The sequence below is a fragment of the Nycticebus coucang genome, chromosome 12 (genome assembly GCF_027406575.1).
Source record: "Nycticebus coucang isolate mNycCou1 chromosome 12, mNycCou1.pri, whole genome shotgun sequence".
Lineage (NCBI taxonomy): Eukaryota > Metazoa > Chordata > Mammalia > Primates > Lorisidae > Nycticebus > Nycticebus coucang.
In genome coordinates, this window is record NC_069791.1 from 107,385,511 (window position 1) to 107,401,528 (window position 16,018).

General features: G+C 45.6%; 1 long non-coding RNA gene across 4 annotated transcripts in view; it reads right to left on the bottom strand.

The window, feature by feature from the left end:
• LOC128562154 (uncharacterized) overlaps positions 1–12,903 on the bottom strand; it is a 41,503-nt gene extending 28,600 nt beyond the window's left edge. The window contains exons 1-4 of one of the 4 annotated variants that reach the window (XR_008373371.1): positions 12,675–12,903; positions 11,933–12,034; positions 11,249–11,410; positions 8,938–10,096 (exon numbers count right to left, since the gene is read on the bottom strand). This is a non-coding gene — a long non-coding RNA (uncharacterized LOC128562154). Of the gene's footprint in view, positions 1–8,937; positions 11,411–11,591; positions 11,741–11,932; positions 12,035–12,674 lie in introns of all 4 variants that reach the window. The other 3 variants (XR_008373373.1, XR_008373372.1, XR_008373370.1) reach the window with 3 other exon arrangements.
• Positions 12,904–16,018: the final 3,115 nt, after the last annotated feature.

The window sequence follows — 16,018 nt, forward strand, 5'->3', positions numbered from 1 at the left end:
AGTTGCAGTAAATTATCTTGGCAGCTACAGATGAAACTGGTTTCAGGTTACAAAAGAAAGTTTCAGCCACTGGACTTGCAGAGAACTGTATTTCTAGAGCAACGTTATGTACCCTGAGTGATTTTTTCCCCCGGCCCCTCAGTTCTGATTTAGTTGAGTGTGACAAGAATGGCCCAGTTTATGTGATCAACTTTCACATGACCTACAATCAAACAAGGTAGGTCAGATGATTTCTTTATGTCCAGTTTTTACACAAAAAGGCAGGGGCGGGGAGCTAGAGTAGTATTTTTAGGTTTTATGGCTGGCTCTAGGGAAATGAGGTTCTGGTTTTATAATCTGCCTTGGGGAAGAGGGAGTCCAATTTCTATGGCTGGCCTCAGGGGAAAATGAGGGGCCAAAGACAGGCGGGCAGGAGAAGGTCAGGGAGACAAACTTTGCTTCCGAGGCTGCTTCTGAGCACTTCTGAGTAGTCTGAGTCCCAACATCTCTTAGCCGAGATTAGTGGTCTTTAAAATAAAGAGAATACATTGGAAAAAGAAATAAATGCTGATACAAAGAATGAGGTAAGATGCATTTTGACCAAAGAAGTGATCTGGACTGGCGACCGGACCAAACCTCAGATGCCACTGGACAATGATATTTGGAGCTCATAAAAGAAACACTGGACCCATAAGACTCAGAGTTCATTAGTTTTGACCAACATTCATTCATTCAAAAAATATGTACTGATCATCTTTTATGTGCCAGACACTGTGCTTGGTGCTGGAGCAAAGTCAGACGTGATCCCTGTCCTCAAAAATCTTAATGCCCAATAAGGAGACAGTTTTCAGACATGCAGGAATGTTTCATCCCACATGGACTGAATGAAATGGTCTGAAATAGAAGGTTTTAACCCAAACAGAGAGTAGAGGAGGCCCCCTGAGGGAAGGATGCTTACGGAGGATGAACATTAGCCAGGTACAGATGGAGAAGGAAAAACCATGGGAAGAGGGCACTGTCAGGTGCATAAATCATGGCTGGGGAGAGGGGTGAGGACCACACAGGGGAGAGAAAAAGACTCACAGGTTTGAGGCTGAGCGTGGTGGCTTATGCCTAATCCTTGTGCTTTGAGAGGCTGAGGCAAGTGGATTGCTTGAGCTCAGGAGTTCAATGGAGACCAGCATGAGCCAAAGCAAGATCCCATCTCTAAAACTAGCCAGGCATTGTGGCGGGTGCCTGTATTCCCAGCTACTTGGGAGGCTGAAGCAAGACGATCACTTCAGCCCAAGAGTTTGAGGTTGCTGTGAGCTATGATGCCACAGCACTCTACAGGGACAACAGAGTAAGACTCTGTCTTTAAAAAAAAATACAGGTAATAAAATAAAATAAAAAGACAGGTTTGGGCAAAACAGAAGGAGCTAGGAGGAGCTGGAAAGGGTACTGAGGGGGAACATGCAGGTCTCTGTGACCCAGACTAAGGGGATGGCTTTTACTCTAAGAGCAGAAGCCTTTAAAAAGTCCAAGGATGTCTGATTTGCATTTTGAAAAGACATTTCCAATGAGCTATCAAGCCATGAAAAGACACAGAAGAAACTTAAAGCTTATTACTAAGTGAGGGAAGCCAATCTGAAAAGGCTACATACTGTGTGATCCCAACTTTATGACATTCTGGAAAAGGCAAAACTATGGATACAGTGAAAAAGATCCATGGCTGCTAGAGGTTCGCAGAGAGGGAGGGAGGGATGAACAGGTGGAGTGCAGAGGATTTTTAGGGCAGTGAAACCACTGTGTATGACACTGTGATGATGAATACGTGTCATTGTACATTGTCCAAACCCATAGAATGTGCAACACCAAGAGTGAACCCAGCTGTGAACTATGGACTTCAGGCAGGAATGTGCCGGTGGAGGTTCTGGTGGGGGATGTTGATCATGGGGGGTAGTCTGTGTGAGAGCAGGGGCAGGAGGTATATGGGAAGTCTCTGCACCTTTTGCTCAGTTTTGCTAGGGACCTCGTCTCTAAAAAAGTAAAATCTATTTTTAAAAGGTAGCTGTAAAGTAAGTAAGAAAGTAAGAAAGAATTTAAGGGAGGGAGAAGCGAATGCAAAATACAAGTTAGAAGGGTTCCTACAGCAATCCATGCATCAGAGATGCATATTTGCAAATATCCATGCATATTTGGGATCAGAAAGGTGGCGATGAAGATGGAGAAAACAGAATTGGTTCTTTGGTTGTTTGGTTTGGGTTACTTTGTTTATTTGGTTTTGGTCTTTTTGAGACATGGTCTGGTGCTGTTGCCTCAGCCAAAGTGCAGTGGCATCATCATAGCTCACTGCAACCTCAAACTCCTGCGCTCAAATGATGCTCCTGCCTCAGCCTCTTGAGCAGCTGGTACTATAGGGGTATATCATTCTGTTTAGCTACTTTTTCTATTATTGCTAGAGACAAGGTCTTGCTCTTGCTCATGCTCAGGCTACTCTTGAACTCCTAGACTCAGGGGATCCTCCCTCCTTAGCCTCTGGAGTAGCTAAAACTACAGGCATGCGCCACCATGCTCAGTTAATTTTTTCAATTTGAGGGGAAAGATAGGGTCTCACTATGTTGCCTAGGCTGGTCTCAAACTCCTGTCCTCAAATGATCCTCATGCTTAGGCCTCCCAAGTGCTAAGATTACAGGCGCAAGACACCATGCCTTAAGAAGATATTTAGGTGATAAAATCAACAGGTCTAAGTGATCGGCCAGATGTGCAGGTGAGGGAAAGAGAGCTGTCATAAGCAATGGGGTACTGAAGCCAATGAAACTAGCTCACTAAAGGTGATTGTTACATTTTCAGGAATCCTGTAAGCTGTTTCTTAAACAAAACCCTTCTTAAAAATTTAAGGATATAGGGCGGCTCCTGTGGCTCAGTCGGCAGGACGCGGGCCCCATGTGCCGAGGGTGGCGGGTTCGGACCCAGCCCCGGCCAAACTGCAACCAAAAAATAGCCGGGCATTGTGGCGGGCGCCTGTAGTCCCAGCTACTCGGGAGACTGAGGCAAGAGAATCGCTTAAGCCCAGGAGTTGGAGGTTGCTGTGAGCTGTGTGAGGCCACGGCACTCTACCAAGGGCCATAAAGTGAGACTCTGTCTCTACAAAAAAAAAAAAAAAAAAAAATGTAAGGATATAGGGGCAGCACCTGTGGTCAAAGGAGTAGAGCGCTGGCCCCATATACCAGTGGTGGTGGGTTCAACCCTGGCCCTGGCCAAAAACTGCAAAAATAAAATAAAATAAAATAGTACAGTGATGGGGAGTTAAAAAAATTTAAGGATATAAATTTATATCATGTATTTGTATATAAATGTATGTCATATTTAAAACAAAGGTTATGTTATGTGGGGAAGAGGGAAGACTTTCCCTTTACCATGCTAGGAGTCTGAAATAAACTGACAGTAGACAGATTAACAGGAGTTATATTGACATATAACTCTATGCATATACAAAAGAGTCCCACAAAACAGGAGACTCAAAGAAGGAGCAAAAGATTAAAGTTTTTATATCATCCTGAGTTACAGACAGGCATAAGGGCTTCAGGCTTCTGGGGAGAGATGTCAGCAAATTATGGGCAGATGAGGAGAAGAAATGTAAGGCCAATAAAGGTGGTCTTCCTATGCCAGTAAAAAGTCTCCTAGGTAGTAAAAGGTGTCTTGGAGCACCCTCAGGACAGTGATAGCCCAGCACAGAGTCTTTTCTGTGATATGGTTAATCTTTCCTGGTTTATGAGATCCTCAGGAAAGAGGTAAACCTGACAACTGACTTCCTTTTTAGAGAACCTATCTCTAGGCAGATAAGAAACTTCACAGAAGGCCCTGCTAAGGTTTGGAAATTTGTCCTCCCCAAGTCACACTAAAATTCAATCCCTAATGTTGGAGTGAGATCTCGTGAAGGGCATTTGGGTCATAGGGGTGGCTTGTTCATGAATAGCTTGGTGCCCTCCTTGCTGTAGTGATGTGTTCCCTTGAAAGCCTGAGAACCGGTTGTTTAAACAGAGCCTGGCACCTCCCACACTTCTTGTTTCCTATCTCACCCTGAGATCTGAACACACCTGCTCCCCTTCACCTTCTGCCGTAAGTGGAAGTGTTGTGCCCAGATCACAAAGTCCCCAAAGACCACCAAGGAGCTGATTCCAATGTAAAAGCAAAAGAGCCTTTATTGTTACAAGCTCGAGCCCAGGCTCCGGGGGGCTCCACTGCAACAGATCCAAGCCAGGAGCCCAAAGCTCTGAAGCAGAGGATTCTTATAATGCAGCACAGCAAATGGGGTGTATGCAACTTGAACAAAGGGACTGCTTCTGGATTGGCTGCCACTGGGCCTGCCATATGGCCTGATCCAGAGGGCGGCTCCTGATTGGGGGCTGGTGACTCATGATTTCGGGGAAATGCCTGCTTTTACAAGAAAGTGAAACTTTCAAAACAAAATGGCAGAGAAAATGAAACCTAACTCCCCAAATGGCGTCCGTCTGGTTCTCACATTCCCCCCTCTGCTTGTAAATTCAAGGGCCCAATCATGGGCTCGGCACCCCTTCTTGTTCTGAAAAGGGCTGATATTGGCCCTTGAGAACTAACAGTTGTACAGCTCCTATACGTTCTTGTACAAAGGTAATAAGCTTATTAATAATGCAGGGGCCTATGGTGAGGAGCAGGAGTAATATTACCAGGGGTTCAACAAAGGCTGATATTAGTGTTGTTAACCAGGGGTTCATACCAGTTCTGATTATTTTCTTTTTCTATTTTGTGCTTGCGCAGGTTTTCTCGCACAAGAACCATTGACTCCTTTACACCTGAATGATCAGCATAAAAACAACATTCTTCTCCTAAGGCTGCACACAGTCCTCCTTGTTGGAGAAATAGTAGGTATAGTCCTCTCTGGTTCTGTAATACTACTTCAGAAAGGGAAGTTAAGGACTCTTGGAGGACAGTAATAGATTTTTCTAATTCTTTTATGGCCAGATCAATCGCGTCCCAGAGGGCACCATAATTCTTATCTTGGAGGACCAGGGCAGACACTCCAGTTCCAGCCCCAGCAATACCTAATCCTAATTAGGCTGCAATGGTGAGAGTAGTGATTACCTCTCATTTTCTGTGTGGGGGTGGGCCTAAGGTGCCTGAGAAGTTCTGGAGTATCGTACTCTCCTCATGATAAATTATTCTTGGTATAAGCTGTACTAAGACACAATAATTATTATTCTGGTCTAAGATCCCCGCATGTATGCACGGGGCCAAACCTGTTGAGCAGGCCCACCAGGTATCGCTCGAGGGTATCAGATACTGGGTTCCATTCCATGGGACAGTGGCATTAAATAGATGCTGGTGGGAAATGGGCATCTTTCCGATGCACAAGCCCTTCCCTACTACTGTCTGAACAGTGAGTCTAGGGTAGCTTTGATGCCATCAGCAGGCTGTGGCTTCTCCAGCAGTATATTGCCCTAGGATGGCAACAGCTTCATAATAAGGAGGCTTTACATTAAGACAGAGCCAGCAGGCTGCAGTTAGATCTGGCGAGGTTAAATTCAATACCTCATATGTGCTGGTGAGCAGTTCCCAGGTAGGGTCGGGTATGCAAATTGACCTTTACTGGAATTGGGTGGCAAGGGGGACGTCACAGGGGCTCGGGTTATTGATCTTGAGAATATCTGGGCACTTGCCAGGTAGGGGAGGATACTATTAGGCCCAACTCAGGTGGGCTTATCAGGAACTGGGCTATATTCTACTTTTATCTTAATAAATCCCCCCTTGTCATGTACAGCAAAGTCCATACCCTACGGGGCAGAGCTATATAGACGGAATTTCCCAAATTCCCAAGTGGTGAAGCGATTCTTCCCCAGGCTAGTGAACTGAATGCACACTGGGTCACATAGTCTTACTTCCCCAAGGACCCCCGTTCGGTGGCAATTGTCTCTGCCAACTGTATGTGACCAAGGACCGGGGCTTCTTTTAACCTCAATTAAATCCGGGGTGTTTGGTGGTGTCCACCAGATTTGGCCTGTGGATACACAGCTCCAAGGTTGACAGAAAAAATAGTCTCTTCCCTCACACTTGTCTGATTTGTGGCCTGGGCATATATAGTACGAGCTGTGTTGGGGACTCCAGGTGCTCTGCGTAAGACCCACTATTTGGTCTAGGTATATATATAAATCTGGGTACCAGGTGTTATTAGGATGAATACCCCAGGTTGAGTTTAACAGTGTCCAGTCTGCAGACCGGATGAAGGTACCCCTGAACATACTGCGGATGGGTCCCCCATAGACATGCTAGGTGACGTTATATGGCTGATGAGGATTAGGGTAAGGGAAGACACAGGACGGGGTACATACAAGTAATAAAATCAGCAGTGAGTAGGTAGGGAATGCTTTAGCTTGAGTTTCAAGGGATTGTCTTCATTCCACTGGATTTTTCATTGTGGAATGAAGTCTTCTTGAATAGCGAACGGGTCTGCAAGCTTAACGTGAGTGTGGTGTACCCAGGAGGTGATGCTGTCCACTTTGAGAGTGGTGGGTGTCACCAGAATCATGACATAGGGGGCTTTCCACCAGGGTTCCACTCTCCCGGTGATGTCTTTTCACATAGACCCAATCACCAGGCCAAAACTTGTGGGGCTCAGGTATGGGACCAGCCTCATAAGTAGCCCGCAAGTGGTGCCAATTCTTTTTGTACCTGCTGTTAACACCGAAGGGAGAGGAGGAAATTTTCATCATCTGCTTCAGTTAATAAATCTATGCCAGTGTTGGGAATGATGGGGGGTGGTCTCCCTAGAGTATCTCATAGGGAGTACAAGGCAAAGGGAAGGAGAGCCACCCAGTCTCTGCCAGACTCAGGAGTTAATTTGGTTAAGGTCTCTTTTAGGGTTCTATTCATTCTTTCTACCTGACCTGAGCTCTGTGGCCTGTAAGCACAATGTAATTTCCAGGTTGTTCCCAGAGCCGTAGCTACCCTCTTTGTTACCTGAGACACGAAGGCAGGGCCATTGTCTGAGCTGATCAGGACTGACAATCCATACCTGGGGAGAATGTCTTCCAGCAACTTCTTGGCCACTGTCTGAGCGGTCTCATGCTTCATGGGGAATGCTTCAACCCACCCAGAAAAGGTATCTATAAAAACTAAAAGGTATCTATATCCATACCATCCTGGGTTAACTTCTGTGAAATCCACTTCCCAATATGCACTGGGCTTGTCTCCTCGTTCCTGGGTTCCTTGGGCAGCAGGTCCCTACCTGCCATTAGTGATTTGGCAGGCCTTACAGGCCCCAACGACTTAGTCTATTTTGGTGTCTAGTTGCTCTACTTTGATCTTTGCATGATGGACCAGGTCTTTTAGTTTTCTGTTGTCCATGTGGGTGGCTTGGTGGATATGCTGGAGTACTTCCATCCCTAGTTGCGCCAGGAGGATGGTTCAGCCATCAGCGGTGCACCACCAGCCATTGTATTTTGCCTGGCAATGTGCCTGAGGGATGGTGCAGAGCCAGGCCAAGTCTTCTGGGGAATACCTGGGTTTCTCTGGTAACACCAGTACTCCTGGATCTGGTAGGTTGAGAGCCAGCTCCTGAGTCACGCTGAGGGCCACATTCTTGGCTACCTCATCTGCATGGCAGTTGCCCCTAGCCACTAGGGAATTCCCCTTCTGGTGACCTGGGCATTGAATAATGGCTAGCTTCCTTGGCAACCAGATGGCTGTCAGGAGGTCCAATACCTCTTGCTTGTTCTTTATCATTTTTTCTTCTGCCGCCAACAACCCCCTTTCTTGGTAGATGGCACCATGAATGTGGGCCGTGGCAAACGCATAACAGCGGTCTGTATAGATATTAACTTTCTTTTCTTTTCCCAGAACTAAGGCCTTAGTTAGGGTGATAAATTCTGCCTGTTGGGCAGAAGTACTACTTGGGAGGGGTTCTGCCCATAATGTTTCCGATTCTGAAACTACCACTGCCCTGGCATACCTGTGTCCATTTCTCATGAAGCTACTGCCATTGTGAACCATGTTTCCTCAGCATGGGGCAGCGGCTGATCAGTCAGGTCCTGACGAAGGCTGTGGACCTGTACCAGTATGTCCTGGCAGTGATGTAGCAGCACTTCTGCATCCGGGTTGGGTAAAAGAGTGGCAGGATTCAAGGCTACACTGGGTAAGAACCGAATCCTTGGTGGATTCAGTAGTAGGCCTTGATAATGAGTCAGTCATGTGTTGCTCATCCATTGATCTGGGGGCTGCTTTAAGACTCCCTCGATGGTGTGGGAGGTTATTATTAACAGTTCTTGTCCCAGGGTGAGTTTATCTGCATCTTTTACTAAGAGGGCAGTGGCCGCTATAATACATAAACAAGGGGGCCATCCCAAGGCGACTGGGTTGAGTCTTTTGGACAGGTAAGCTACTGGGCGAGTTCAGGGTCCCAAGGTCTGGGTTAATACTCCCTTTGCCACCCCTTTGTGCTCATCCACATATAAATGGAAAGGTCTGGTAACATCGGGGAGGCTAAGTGCAGGAGAGGTTAACAGTCTTGCCTCAAGGCAGTCTTGGGGTTTTTAAATGCCTGGTCCCTTTCTGCTGTCCACTGGAAAGGCTGCCCCTCTTTGGTGTCTTCATAAAGGGGCTTAGCAATTTCAGCAAACCCCAGCACCCACAGTCTACAGAATCCAACCATTCCCAAAAATTCCCACACTTGCCTGGGAGTAGTGGGAATTGGGATTCTGAGTACAGTGTGCTTTCTGGCTTTACTCAGCCATCTCTGGCCATCTTTAAGTACATATCCAAAATAATTTACAGTTTTCTGACAAATTTGGGCTTTCTTTGCTAAGGCCCAGTATCCCATGTCTCCCAGGGTAGTGAGCAGATCTCGTGTTCCTTGCAGGCAATCTTGCTCTGTGGCAGCCGCTATTAATATGTCATCTACGTACTGAAGGAGGCTCAAGCTGGGGTGAGACTTACAGAACTCACCTAAGTCTGCATGTAGAGCTTCATCAAAGATAGTTGGAGAATTCTTGAAGCCTTGTGGTAGGCGGGTCCAGGTCAGTTGTCCACTGATGCCCTCCTCTGGATCGCTCCACTCGAAAGGAAATATAGCCTGGCTTTGTGGAGCTAGAGGCAGACTGAAGAAGGCATCCTTTAAATCTAATACTGTGTACCATGTTTGAGTTGGGGCCAAGGCACTGTGGAGTGTATATGGGTTAGGCACCATGGGGTGGATATTCATCACCTGCTTATTCACCTCCTGTAAATCCTGTACTGGACGATAGTCATTTGTAAGGGGTTTCTTGATAGGCAACAGGGAAGTATTCCATGCCGATTGTCAGGGAACTAAAATTTCTGCTCATAGGAGGTGCCTAATGTGTGGACCTATACCTTTCTTTGCCTCCACGGCCATGGGGTATTGCTTTACTTTTATGGTCTCTGCTCTGGGCTTAAGTTCAACTAATACGGGAGGCCGATGAATGGCTAACCCTATTCCTCCTGTCTCAGCCCATGCTAACGGGTAGGAGTAGAGCCAGTCATTAATGTCAGCGTGGGCCTTGGGCGGTTGTTGGTGAAGCGTGTACTCTAGCTGAACAGTTAGAACTTGTATAAGGCGCCCTTGATCATCTGTGACCTGTGGTCCATCCTGCTTGAAGGATATCTGGGCCCCAATTTTGGTTAATAGATCTCTTCCAAGTAAGGGATATGGGCAGTCTGGGATAACCATGAATGTAGGATAATATTCAGAAATAAACATATCCTAAATCAAGCACACAAAGTGAATTCAGTGTGAGTTTAAAATGACTTGCTTTTCTTCCAGAGGCTTAAGGGACTTTGACCCCCTCTGGGTTACATGCAGATTTAGGCTTTCTTGGAGTTGTAAAATTCCTTAGGCCTTTTCTCTGAAGCTGTACACCCCGTGAAGCCTGAGATCAAAGGGCATGCCACCCTTCCTCAGAGATACGGGCCAGAGGGTTGACATATGTTAACAACATATTGTCAGAGGTCTATAGGTACTCTGCCCTGAAGGAAGGTCACAGTCATTACTTCATACTGAGTAAACTAAGTGAATGCTTGAAGATATTCTCCTATTTACTCTGTTCCCCTGTGGCTACTTTCTTCTTTGTGATCTTCCTTTAGATGCCTGCTCAGAAATTAGTCAATGTTTAGAAGAAGAGGTTTACTAAAAAGTTGATTGTATTGATATGATAACAAAATATTTCCTTTCAAGTTAAATTTCAGATAGGTAAAAGAAGATAATGATGAAACTAATAGATAATAGATTAAGTGTGTACATGACTGGAAAAGTATAAAGTCAAAACCTAGAATAAAGATTTTTGCTACACGCCATCTCATTTCATGTAGTCTGTTTCTTGATATAATAATTACAGGAGCGAGTTTACAGCCATGGCAAAGCTGCTGTTCGTTCATGTCTCCAGTCACGCAACAATGAATGCATGGGATACCCGGCCTGTGCCCAGGTCTACAGTTGTTCAGGTAGTCCATGAGTATTGTTTCATCCCTGTTGCCCCTTGGACCCAAGATTTTCTTGTATCTAGCTTACCTTGGGTCTTTTAGAAGCACCGAATGCTGTGCACCAGTGTCCACAAGGAAATCTATCGGTGTCCCCTCCACTTTGAGTGTTACCCTGCGTTCAGGGAGGGGTGCTGAACCCTGACCCCTCTAGTCACTCAATTCCCCCAGTTCTAAAACATGGGCTTCACCATGTGATGTGGGCCTGCCGGTCCTCCGTTTAGGGCATTCTCTGGCCCAGTGCCCCATCTCCTTGCAGTAGGCACACTTGTCCCTCTGTAAGCGTCAATGTCCTTCCTCCCAGGGTTTCTCCTCACCTTCAACTGTTAGTTGCCTTAGTCAAGCCTGCTGATCCTTTAGCTCTGCAGCAGTGGCAGCCAGCAGGATTTTAGCCAGGTCTTGAGTTTGTTTGGCCCGAGCCTGAGTCTGCTTTTCCTCTGGTGTTTCTCTATTATTATAAACTTTCTCGGCCACTGCAAGCAAATCCTGTAAAGATTTTTCAGCCAGCCTATCTACTCTCTGAAGTTTCTTTCTTATATCAGGGGCAGAATGGTTAACAAAAGCCATAATAACCATGGTTTTACTACCTTCTGCCTCAAGATCCATGGGCGTATAAGTAAAGAATGCTTCCATATTCTTTCTAGGAAGGCAGCGGGAGACTCATTCTTTTCCTGCTGCACATTACCTACCTTAGCCAAATTAGTTGACTTGTGGGCCACTTTCTGGAGACCCCTCATGAGTGGCGGTAGGCTTGGAGACTCACCTGACCATCTCTCGTATGAAAATCCCAATCAGGGCAGGTAAGGGGAAAAATGGCATCGATCACAGCAGGATTAGTAGTCATAGTCCCATTTTGCTCGACTGATTTTCGGGCTTCAGACAGAATTCTTTCTCTTTCTTCTGTGGTGAACAGTACCTGTAAAAGCTGCTGACAATCATCCCAAGTGGGCTGATGAGTAAAAAGAACAGAATCTGGAAGAGCAATTAAAGCACTAGGTTTTTCAAAAAATTTAGGATTCTGCATTTTCCAGTTATACAAATCACCAATGGCAAAAGGCCAATAGTGAAGATCTTGCACCCCATATGCATCTAGGGGGCTTGCGGACCTCAAGGGAAGGATGGTCAAGTCAGCATTCGCCTCTCACTGGGCTTGTTGCCTTGTGTATGGCAGACTTCCAGAAGCAGGTCTTGCTGCAGTCTCGGCTTCAGCAGTGGGCTCCCCAACTGCCACTTCCCCGGGAGGCACGGGCTCAACCTGTGGAGGGTCAGGAGGACAATACGGAGGAGGACAAAAAAGATCCCAATCCATACTGTCCTGCAAAACAGGGTACAATGGTGCAGAGGGTTTGGGTTTGGTAAGTTTAGTGGGTTTCTCAGTGAGGTGTTTCTCGAACACTGTGAGAACCGCCACACTGTTTTGGACATTATCTGCGCAGGGCAGAATCACCTTCAGCCAAGGAAGGGGATCTTCCACCAGGTCCATCCAGGTAGTAATGTATGGAACCTGGTCAGGGTGACTGGTCCATGGATGATAGACAATGTCTTTAACCTGGAAAATAATGGAAAGGTGAAAGGTCCCCTCAGGAGGCCAGCCAACATTGAAGGTTGGCCACTCATTCCTGCAAAAAGTAATTAGTTTAGCTTTCTTCACCATGAGTCCTAAGTCTTGAGCTCTAGACTTGAAATCTGAAAAATGATCAAGGAAAAGAGAAAGAGGGGTTGCTTGAGTCTGTCCCATATTTATAATCAGAGTCGCCCCATTAGGACCAACCACACTAAAACACCAATAAAACACACAGCACACAAAAGGACAAACAAGACTGACAGTCCATGGAAACAAAACTGAAAGTAAGCTGATGGTCTCTGACCGTGTTGCAGGAGTGACCCGCTGCACCCAGGCAAAAGAACCACAAAAGGGTCTGCATCCACACCGTGCCCTGGGGATTCCACGTCCCAGTCCTGGAAAGCTATCTCTCTAATAAACACTGAATCTGAGTTCCCTCTGTGCCCTGGGGATTCCATGTCCCAGTTCAGAGGGGTTTGGACTCCTTTATCAGAGGAGGCCGGGACATCTCCATGGCACTCCTGGCCGGCAGCCTCCAGCATGTCCGCCCTAACTTCATGCCGACCACACCTTTTATAGACTTTCAATTTCAAAAGTAACCACAATAGACAAGACAAACACTTACCACTTAATGGCTCTTCGAGTCGGGGGTCCTCAGGGAGTCTTGGAGATCCCGGACGAGCCCCCAAATGTTGTGCCCAGATCACGAAGTCCCCAAAGACCACCAGGGAGCTGATTCTGATGCAAAAGCAAAAGCCTTTATTGTTACAAGCTCGAGCCCGGGCTCCCAGGGGCTCCACTGCAATGGATCCAAGCCAGGAGCCCCAAGCTCTGAAGCAGGGGATTCTTATAATGCAGCACAGCAAATGGGGCATATACAACTTGAACAAAGGGACTGCTTCTGGATTGGCTGCCACTGTGCCTGCCATATGGCATGATCCATAGGGAAGCTCCTGATTGGGGGCCAGTGACTCATGATTTTGGGGAAATGCCTGCTTTTACAAGAAAGTGAAACTTTCATTTTTTTTTTTGGTAGAGACAGAGTCTCACTGTACCGCCCTAGGGTAGAGTGTCGTGGCATCACACGGCTCACAGCAACCTCTAACTCTTGGGCTTATGCGATTCTCTTGCCTCAGCCTCCCGAGCAGCTGGGACTACAGGCGCCCGCCACAACACCCGGCTATTTTTTTTTGTTGCAGTTTGGCCGGGGCTGGGTTTGAACCCGCCACCCTCGGCATATGAGGCTGGCGCCCTACTCACTGAGCTACAGGCACCACCCAAAAGTGAAACTTTCAAAACAAAATGGCGGAGAAAACGAAACCTAACTCCCCAAATGGCGTCAGTCTGGTTCTCACAGAAGCAGCCTGAGGCAGAATTGTTAACCAAATAAACCTTTTTTCTTTATAAATTACCCAGCCTCTAAGACAGCCCCTTCCCTTACTTTGAAGGGGAAAAAAGGGCAAGAGTTAGTAGGGCAGAGACATTTGGGGCCTTCTTTAGTTCAAAGCAATTAGTGTGTCAAGGCACCATGATTTGAGGTATCATTTTCTGAGCTCCAACAATTTACAGATATATCATTTTTTAAAATTTTATCACTTTCTAATTACTTCACTACATTTTACTATTGTGTATACTCAAGATTATTTGCATCTGTTGTATCTATGCACATCATGGGGTGCTTTGTACATTTCCTCCTAACTTCACATTCATTCGTGCCATGTTGTAGCTTAAAACTGTCTGTAGTAGAGGTTGGGCATGGTGACTCATGCCTGTAATCCTAGCACTCTGGCAGGCCAAGGTGGGTGAATTGCTTGAACTCTGGATTTTGAGACCAGCCTGAGCAAAAGTGAGACCCCATCTCTACTAAAAGTAGAAAACCTAGCCAGGCTTTGTGGCAGGTTCCTATAGTCACAGCTACTCAGGGGGCTGAGGCAAGAGGGTCACTTAAGGCCAGGAGTTTGAGGTTGCTGTGAGCTATGATGACTCCATGGCACTCTATCCAGGGCAACAGAAGGAGACTCTGTCTCAAATTAAAAAAAAAAAAATTGTCTGTAGGAGAAGAAGTATTTATACCACAGAAATTGGGAAGTGATACAAATCACAGCCCAGATTGCTTGTTGTTAATCATTACTGCATACCACTGGTCAGAAAATTGCTGTGAGAATAAATCAACAGCTAGGGTTTCTGAAAGTTCTCAAGAAATGGAAGATGGCTATAGTGCTCTCTGTCCTAGAAACAAATCATTATTATTTATTATTCTTTCTCTCCTTCATAAGAATTAGAACCACAACTTTATTCCATATGAATTTTTAAATGGCCTTTTCACTTTCCCACAAGATGAGCCAACCATGATATCCAATTCCTTGGCCATAGAAATTGGTCAAAGGATGGACATGTGACCCTTGCTAAACCCATCAGAGTCCTTCACTAGAACTTTATGATTTGGCACCAAGAGAAAAAGAATGGTAAGAATCACTGCATACAGGTGTGCAAGTTGTGCACCGAGCAACTTGCAGAGCCAAATGTCATGGCCCGTGAAATGTGGGGCCTGAAGCTCTTGGGGGTGGGGTTAAAGACACGTCTCCTGCTTCCTAAAGAAGGCTGCTGAGTATACAAATAAAAGAAAAATTATATACATATAGAGAAGAAGACTTCTGAGATAGAAAGTGAGAACCCAGCCTGGTAGCATTAGAATCCTGGCCATCCCAGCTGGAAATAGGAAGTTTAGATACACCATCTTCCTTCAGCCCCTCATTCCATTGTAGACTCCTGTCTGTATCTGCTCTGGCTTCACTCCCCCTCCCAGTGCTCTCTCTTCCCTCTCTGCGTCTTTCCTTCTCTCTACTCTCCTCTGTCGTGACCCCTATGGCACTGGTCTCGGTCACCGCATGAAGAAACCAGACATGACACAGATTAGAAGTACAAGCTTGCAGGGTAGCCCTGAGCAACCTCCACATGGCTATTAAGGTTATACACAACAGGTGTGGAGGGTTAAGGTAATGACATATGAGGGCTGCATGAGTAAGGATTGCCACACGCTCTTTCCTCACATGTTCTTTCCCCACAACCCTCATGAAGAAGTACTAAGCATCAATGTTTATCACATGCTTACTAGTGAGTGACCTATCTTATCTCATTCTGGAACACTGAGTTACTTGGGGGACTGCCCCCAAGTCACAAAATGTCTCTAGGCTTGCCAGGAGACTGTCCTGTTCTCAGTGTATCCTTTTCATGTGATAAGAATCAGTAACTGTCCTTTGCAAGCATGGTATCCATTCCTCTACATTTATTTTCCCACTCCTTCCCCACTTCCTCTCCTTTCTATCTTTCCCTATCTCTCTGCCTTACAAAACAGCTTACAACTTTCTCATCAAGCAGTGAAGAAATAAATGCAAACTATCATTCTTTTATTCAGTTAATAATGAGTATTACAGCTATAAATTATCACTGAAAATTAACACCAAGAACAACTGAACATCACAGGGGGGTCAAATTTGCTTCTGGTTAAAAATTGACAGAAGAATCTAAGCTTCTTCACAAAATGTGTATCTTTGCTAAATTTATCCCAAGAAAATAAGACTTAGCTGGAATAATGGTCTCAAAATGAAATCAATAGTAAATTATAATCAAAAAATATATAAAGTTCAAAGAAAATTAGAATAGTTCAATAGACCCATGTAGATAATTCATCATGAAATTAAATTGGCCTGATAGAATAATGCTTTGGATAATGCTCTCTTGTTAACAGTTCATCCCTATTGATACGATTCTGATCTGGGCAGTTGTTAAATGTCCTCTGTATCTAATTGTTGTATAAGACAGGATAAAAACATTTTACAGGCCCTGAGGGTGGCTCTACGCCAACCATGCTTACTTTGGTAACTGAACCAAGTTATTTCTCCTCTTGCCCAAGCTAGTTTGAATTGGTTATTAGTCTCTTTTTCTTTTCTTTTCTTTCTTTTTTTTTTT